The sequence below is a fragment of the Myodes glareolus genome, chromosome 1 (assembly GCF_982192425.1).
Source record: "Myodes glareolus chromosome 1, mMyoGla1.1, whole genome shotgun sequence".
NCBI classification, from domain to species: domain Eukaryota; kingdom Metazoa; phylum Chordata; class Mammalia; order Rodentia; family Cricetidae; genus Myodes; species Myodes glareolus.
In genome coordinates, this window is record NC_142026.1 from 65,284,213 (window position 1) to 65,293,333 (window position 9,121).

Consider the following 9,121-nt stretch of genomic DNA (forward strand, 5'->3'; position numbering starts at 1 on the left):
ATTTGTCACCATGGAAATTAGGCCTATCCAATATCAAACATTTTTTCATGAAATCTCTTTATTTCTTTCAAATTTGATCTGTCTTATAGCAGTAATAAATATGAACAATATTTTCCAAAACACTTTGTGACTGTTTTCATCTGTTACAGCTTTGACTGTTGATATTCTTGAGAGCATGTAAAGAACGTTACAAGCAACTGCACTGCAGCATTTACTTTCAAAGACAATGAAGAGACAGCATGATATAATCAATAAGCATATTTATATTCAATAAATTTTACAATTGCTTGTCTTAGTTTCTGTTCTATTCCTTAAAAGAAACACTACAACTAAGATAATTTACAAAGGAAGGCATTTAATTGAGTGATTGCTTACAGTTTCAAAGGTTTTTATTAATGACCATGATGGCAAGGAAGATGGCAGAAGGAAGGCAGATATGGCACTGGAGCAGTAGCTAAGAGATTGCATCCTGATTCTCAGATAGCAGAAAGAAAGTTAGATTGAGACTGATAAGGGCACTTGAAATTTCAGACTTCACCCACATTAAGACACCTTCTCCAACAAGGTCACACCTCCTAATCCTTCTTAAACAGTTCCAACAACTAGAGACTAGCATTCAAATATATGAACCCATGTTAGCCATTGTGAAGGAACATTTTATATGTGCTTCTGGTTCGGGAACTGCGATAGGTTTCAGAGGGTGGCACACAGGTACTGACAGATAGAAAATGAGTTATCATAGGGAAATTGACACATGGGGATGCTCAAAGAGGCTTTGAACTTGGCCCAAAGTAAAGCAAGTAGGAAATTGATTAATGGGTTTCATTATGTTTTTCTAAGAGGTAGAGACAGGTGAGGACTGCTAAATGTGGGCTAACACTTCAGGGAGTGAACTTCCTATTGATTCTAGAAAGTGGGCATATACTGTGTTCAGAAGCACAGTAAGACAAAACCAATGCCGGGCAGCAAAGTGTTGAAGAAAAATATCGAAAGTTATATTTTTTTCTCAGGTAGAGAGGTGATCAATGGCACTTAAAAACTTGCTCACTTGACTCTATGGGGAAATGTGTTAAAATATGGCAGCTTGGAGATTTGTGACCAGTGAGTTAAGTAGCTGTCAACAATCACAGGGCCCTAGATGGTCTCCACTACTTGTTCACCCTATGCATGTCCTTCCCAATAATTAAATCTCTCTATCTTCTTTTGTTGGGCCCAAATGAATTATTATGAGAGATCAGACTAAGGGTAGAGATTAGGTACAGGGTCTTCCTACCTTGGGGGTGCTCACTGCACCCCACCCCCATTCAGTTCATGTGGATATGGTATTTGTACTTGCTTGCTATTCTTCAGATTCAGAGTCACAGTGATCCTAACAGAGGAGTCAATTTGACTGTCTATGTAGCACCTGGGTCTGAGGCTGTGAGAATGAATCTATTGTGTTGAAATTACAGTGGAGCAGCCTTTCTTGAAGGCCTGGCATTCCATTTCAGTTTTGCCAATACTTTTCTCTAACTCATCTGTAAAGCTGATATCATTATATTATGAATAACTCAGAGATGATCTATAGAACATGCTAATTTTAATTTCATGTTAATTGATAAGAATTTGTGCTGTGTACACTTCCATGTTATAATCTATGCTGTTTTAACAGTAAAAGTATAAATAATTACAAACACAGTGATAGTACAATTGAAACAATGTCATGATATAGTTTGGAGAAATATGCTCTGCCAACAGCTGGAGATGATATGACATCAGATCAGATATGGGCATGAACTAGGGTGGTGTCTCCCCAGAAGATGCATGAACCCTCCTCATGCCATCACTGCATGTGTGTTCTGTTTTAGATGCTCCTTACTAACTTCTTGCCTCATCAACCCCTTACCTCACTTCTTTGCAGAGAAAGGCTTAATACAATGCTTATTGTAGTAAGCAATAATACAATGCTTATTGCTTCTGTCCCCTGTGAAGCCTGCCTTACTTGAAAACCTGACATATCATTCCTGCATCTTGTCTATCTAAGAAGGCTTCCATTGCACCAGTCCTTATAATCAGAGCACCAATCTCCACTTCTGCCCTCAGATACATTGTCTATCTTGACCCCAAAGTCTTTCCTGAAACTCACATGTTGGAGACACTAGTAGCTGTATGAATGACAGGAGCCCAGATGTACCTCAGTTTCTCCATGCCACTGACTGAAGGTGAACTCACAATTATAGTTTAGTGGATTTCAGGGGAGACAGGGATGTAATGGACACATGGAATTTTGATGTCCTCACAGAGGCCAGTTGAGGTCCTTAGCCTCTTTGTCTGCAAAAGTCAGAGACAGCCAGGTATTCAGCTGCACATACTCACAGTGTCCATGGCACTGGGGAGTGCCAGTGTGAGAGCAGTAATGTTAGAGGTGAGGGAAGAGCCTGTTGTCATCATTTATAAAGACACGACAGACCAGAGGCCAGTCCCATGAGGGGCAGCAGTGGGTCACCTGCAGCCTTGGTGGGTCCCCTTGGTGGGTCCCCTTGGTGGGTCCCCTTGGTGGGTGGGAGACTGCGGTGGGTGAGAAACAGATACTATATGCCATGCAGAGAGAGTTTGGTATAGAGCTTATTTAGTGGGTTATGGAGGGGGAAGGAAAGGAGGAAGGAAGGAAGAGGAGAAAGGGGGAGAAGAGAAAGAGAGACAGAGATGGAAGGGGAGAGGGGGGAGACAGGCAGTAGTTACCTCTTCAGAAGACTGGATAGAGAGAGAAAGCTGGAGAGGAGGCAGGAGATCCACTTGCCTTGGTGGAAGTGGGAGTTGGGTGTGAGCAGGTCTTGTCTCTTAAAAGGACAGCATACCCAGGTGACAGACCAGGCCAGCAGATTATAACATTACCATCTTTTTCTCATAATAAAAAGGCAGAAAGTTAGGCACAGCAGGTTAAAGGAATTGGGATGGCAGATTCTTAAGACTGTTCTCTGCTTATTTGTTGGTGTTGTCTGGGGAGACTGGCAAAGCTGTGTGCTGGTCACATCCTAGGGTAGCTGGTTGCTTTACTCATGTCCAGAGTTTGTGATATGAAACTGTCCGGTGTCTCTTGGACCTGGCAAGGTGTTGGCAAAGCAGAGGACAAAGTTAAGTTTAGAGAAAAAAAATTTCAGGACCAGGGAATTGAGAAAGGTGTATCTGACCTTTTTAAGGTAGATCCTTCAATTTGGCTCTCTGGAACTCACAAGAATTTCTGAGTTTGTGAAAACAGAAGTTTTAGACATATAGATTGTATAAACATCATAATATTTATGTTAGAATGACTGTGGTATATGTTTTTGCACAATGAAAAGTATTCTTAAGACTATGAAAGGTAGCGTGAGAGAGAAATTTGACACCTTGTATTGAGCATTTCCTTAAGTGTCTGTCAACCATTTTAGATTCTTCTATTGAGAGTTCTCTGTTTAGGTCTCTACTACATTTTTTAATTGAATTATTTGTTCTTTTGATGACCAATTTCTTGAGTTATTTGTATATTTTAGAGTTCAGTCCTCTGTCTTATGTGGGGTTGGTGAAGATCTTTTCCCATTCTGTAGGCTGCCATCTTGTCTTGTTGACCATATCCTTTGCTTTATAGAAGTTTTCAGTTTCAGGAGGTCCCATTTATTAATTGTTTCTCTCAGTGTATGTGCTACAGGGGCTACATTTATGAAGTGGCCTCCTATACCAAATGCATTCAAGTGTACTGTACGTCCCATTTTCTCTTCTATGAGGTTCAGTGAGGTTGGCTTTATGTTGAGGTCTTTGATTCATTTGAACTTGAGTTTTTCTGAAAGACACTTAAGAAAATGCTCAACATCCTTAGCCATTAGAGAAATGCAAATCAAAATAACTTTATGATTCCATTTTACAACTGTAAGAATGGCCAAGATCAAAAACAATGATGACAAATTTTGCTGCAGAGGATGTGGAATAAAGGGAACTTTCCTTCATTGCTGGTGGCACTAAAAACTAGTACAGTCCCATTGGATATCAGTATGGCAATTTCTCAGAAAATTAAAAAACAACTTTCCACAAAAACCAGGAATACCACTTTTGGATGTATACCCAAAGTTGCTCAATTGTCTCACAAGGACATGTGCTCAACTATGTTCATAGCAGCATTGTTTGTCATAGCCAGAACCTGGAAACAATCTAAATGCCCCTTGACAGAAGCATGGGTAAGGAAAATGTGGTACATTTACATAATGGAGTGCTACCAGCAGAGAAAAATTATGACATCTTGAAATTTGCAGACAAATGTATGGAGCTAGAAAACATCATGTTGCGTGAGGTAACCCAGACCTAGAAAGACAAATATCATATGTATTCACTCATAATTGACTTTTAGACATAAAGCAAAGAAAACCAGCATACAATTCACAATCCCAGAGAACCTAGAAAATAATGAGGACCCTAAGAAAGACATACATAGATATAATCTACATGAGAAGTAGAAAAAGACAAGATCTCCTGAGTAAAGTGGGAGCATGTGGACCATGGGAGATGTTTGGATTGGAGGGGAGAGGAAGGGAGGGGAGTAAACATAAATATATAGCTCAATAAAATCAATAAAAAATGTAAATAATAGATTGTTTTATGGTATAATTACACATGTCTCTGAGTATTAGGTAGGGATTTTCTGAAGTTCTTATTTGAAGTTCTGGCCAGAATGTTGTAAGAAGGTACACCATTTCACTTAACCAAGTTGGCATCATTTTGAGCAGCTGGTACCCAAAACCAATCTTAAAGTAGCCCTCTATCAGTATCATGGTGTCATATCAACCAGGTGGAATCATTGTTGTGGGAACCCATCTTCTTCCTAGAAGCTTCAAAGATATCTGCAGGAAAATTTATTGTTCATTATGGAAAATCTAAACATTATTCATATAGACATAAATTCAATATAAGGCATGATAGAGACAAAAATTTTTCCAAATATCTTTCTTCTTTCTGTCCCATACCAGATGACTCCTGATATGAGACAGAAACTCTGAAATTTTCTTTTAACAACATGCTTGGATTTAGAGAAGGATAGCCATTATCCAATTCCAAAACTAGCTTTGATTTTTAAGTAGAGATATATACATATTCAAGTAATAAAATTTTACCATACCAATGATACAACATCATAAATCAGATTTCTCTTTACTTGGTGATTCTTTCTGGATAACCATCTTTTCTTCCTTAGGCATCTAGATGTCCTAGGTCTCTCAACTTTTTGAAGATGAGCATTTTCCTGCAAAGACAAGAACAGAACACTGCCCCATCCTTTATGAGGTTTCCTTACCACCTGTATGGTTGTCACCTTTGTGGATGAGCTGTCATTTCTCTTTCTCAAGAGGTATCTTTTTTCAAACTGAATCTTTATTACTTTTGATAGTATCTATAGCTTTTCTTCTTTTGTGGAAACAAGAGCAAAACCCTTTCCCCAATGTAGCACATCTCCTTGTTTCCATTGTGAGGTCAACATGGGCTGATTTAATTCAGAAGTTTTTTTCTATTATCCAATTTCTTTCTGCTGCCATTGTTCCTTTCTCATTAGTGTTAAGAAAATTCAAGGTTAAGAAAGCAATATGCAATCTATTTCTTGGGGTATTTTCCATTCATTTCTGTTTGTTTACTGTATTTTTCTAGTTTTATTTGATCTTTTTATAAGTGCTGGATCTATAGGATTGTTTGGTATACCTGTAATATGCTTTATATTATAAAAAGCAAAAAGCTGTTTCATTTTTTTAGAGACATATACTGATATACTGGACCATTATCTGTCTTTATTTGTGCAGGTATACCCATGATGGCTATAACTTCTAATAAATGTTTGATTACTGAATCAGCCTTTTTTGAGTTCAAAGCATTTGCCCATCAAAAACTTGAATAAATGTCAATGGTGTGGTGTACATATTTTAATTTTCCCAAATCTGCAAAGTTGAATACATTCATCTGCCAGATTTCATTCCTTTGAGTACTCTTTGGGTTACTCCCTGCTGGTAATGGTGTTTGGTTATAGAAAGAGGAAGTAGGAAATCTCTTTATAGTCTTTATAATCTCCTTAACTTGTTGCCATGTAATAGAAAACTCTTTCTTTAAACCTTTGCTATTAACCTGATGCTTTTTATGAAATTCTGAGACCTTCAGCACATTTCCAAACTATAACTGATCAATTTATGCATTACCTTGAACTAGAGGACCTGGCAGATCTGAATGGGATCTGACACATATTATGTATATGAGACAAAGCCTGTTCCTAATTACATCTTGAACCTGAATGAGTAATGAAGTCAATTTTGTGTCATCTGGTATAAATTCAGTGGCTTCAATATTTAAAACAACTCTTTCTGCATATTGTATATCAGTAACTTTATTGAGAGGTTCTTTAAAATCTCTTAGTACCATAAGGATAACATATAATTCTGACTTTTGGACATAATTATAAGGGCTTTGTTCCACCTTACTTAAATGTTCTGATTTGCAATGTGCCTTTCCTGATTTATTCACATCAGTATAGAATGCACAGACTTCAGTTTTTGGTGTGTCATGTACAATGTGGGGAAGGATCCAAGTAGTTATCTTTCTAAGGTTAATTTTATTGCTCTTGGGGTAATTGCTATTAATTTCTCCTAAAAAATTATCACAAACTCTTTTCCAGGGTTCATTGTCTTCCTATAACTTTTTGAATTTCATCAGTAGTAAAAAAAATTACAATTTATGCTGGGTCTATTCCTGCAGTCTCAGTTTTCTTTTTATAATTAATTCAGACCTTTTCCAAATAATATTTTAATTTTTTACATGGTTTATGTGGTAAAAAGATCAATTCTAAGATAACATCTTCTTTTTTCTTTAAAATTCTTGTAGGGGATATTCTAGAAGACAATATGACTAGAATGCAATTAAGACTTGGATCCACCCTATTAATATATGCCTCCTATAATTTCTCTTCAACCAAAGTTAATTCTTTCTCAGCTTCAGCTTTTAATTCCCTGGTACTATTTAAGTCCTTGTCAACATCTAAAGTTTTGTTTACATGAGTTGTTAGATCAGGTGTTATCCCAACAGCCAGACATAGGCTGGAAATATCTCCTAACACTCTTTGAAAGTCAGTAAAAGTTTTGCAATCAGTTTATCCTAATTTGTGCCTTTTGTGTTCTAATTTTCTGAAAACCTGTTTTGTAACATAAGTAATTGACAGAATCTCCTTTTTGTATTTTTTCAGGAGCAATTTGTAATCCCAATTTTGGCAAAACTTTTTTTTACATCTTCAAAAATTCTTTCTAAAGAATCTATGTTTGAATCAGATAGCAAAATGTCATCCAAGCAATGGTAAATTATAGACTTAGGAAATTGCTTATATATTATTTACAATGGCTGACTTACAAAGTATTGGCACAAGGTGGGCATTCCCTGTGGGAGGACAATCCACTGATATCTCCTAGTAGGCTGAGAATTGTTATAAAAGGCACTGTGAAGGCAAAATTTTCTCTATCCTTTTCTTTTAAAGGTATAGTGAAGAAACAACATTTTAAACCAATAACTCTATGAGGCCATCCTTTAGGTTATAGGGAAGGCAAAGGATTTCTAGATCAAGTTGCTCCTGTACCAGCTGTTCTAAAGTCTGCAGTTGTCTGCACAAACAGGGAAGAAGAACAGAATCTAGTAGCCAAGAGAGCATATGCAAGCTTTATGGCTACATTTATAGTATAAGGAGGCCATGCTCAAATGGGCTGGAATCTTTTTTGATTTTTTAAAACATTTACTATCACACCTCAAATTAGAGTTCGAGATGTTAAAATTCAGAACATAAAATCTTTGGAAAAGAGCAAATACTTTTCTAATCTTAGGATATGTAAGACTTTCTTATATAAGAATCAAAAGTTAAAAAATCAAATAAATAATTAAATGATGGATTTAATGAAATTAAAATTTTTGTGTAAGAGATATAAAGACATGAGATGAATGTTGTATAAGAATAAATTATTTTAAAAACAGACATTCCTGTGATGGGTGTGATAAAGTGGATTAAGTGTTTATTTTTAAGTCTTTTTTCCATTATTTACTACAAATAAATAAGAAAACTAGATGATTTGGACCTCAGGGGCTCAGTCAGCCCCCATGTCAGCCACATTCAGAGAATCCGGTTTGATCAAATGCTCGTTCAGTCCCAGTCCAGCTGGCCTTGGTGAGCTCTCATTCGATCAGTCCCCTTGTATCAGTGGGTGAACGCACCCTTTGCGGTCCTGACTTCCAGTTCTCCAATGTGGGTCTCCGCCTCTATCTCCATCCATCGTCGGATGAAGGCCCCCTCTGATTTTGCTTTCCTTGCTCACGATCTCCCTCCCTCTGCTTCTCATTTGGACCTAGGGAATTAAGTCCAGTGTTCCAATATGTATCTCTGTCTCTATCTCCATCCATCGCCATGTGAAGCTTCTGTGGTGACATGCAAAATATTCGTCAGTATGGTTATGGGCCAAGGCCAGTTCAGGGCACCCTCTCCTCTGCTGCCGAGAGTAAAATCTGGGGACCTCTCCTTGGGCCTGGGAACCCCTCCAGAATCAAGTCTCTTGCAAACCCTAAAATGGCTCCCTTAGTTGAGATATAAACTTCTCTGCTCCCAGAACCATCCTTCCTCCCTCCCCCCTCCCATTCCCCCAAGCCATCCCTAATCCTCCCCCACTCCCCTCTCCCTAACCATCTTTCCCTACTTCCACCCCCTCACCCCCCATGCACCCGAGTTTGCCTGGCAATCTTGTGTACTTCTAATATCCAGGAGGATAACTATATGATTTTCTTCAGGTTCACCTTCTTATTTAGCTTCTCTAGGATCACAAATTATAGACTCACAGACCTTTAACTATGGCTAGAATCCACTTATGAGTGAGTACATACCATATTCCTCTTTTTTGGGTCTGGGTTACCTCACTCAGTTAAAGCGTTTTCTATTTCCATCCATTTGCATGCAAAATTCAAGATGTCATTGTTTTTTATCACTGAGTAGAACTCTAATGTGTATATGTTCCACACCTTTTTTAATCATTCTTCTATTGAGGGGCGCCTAGGTTGTTTCCATGTTCTAGTTATTACAAATAGTGCAGCTATGAACATAGTTGAACAAATACTT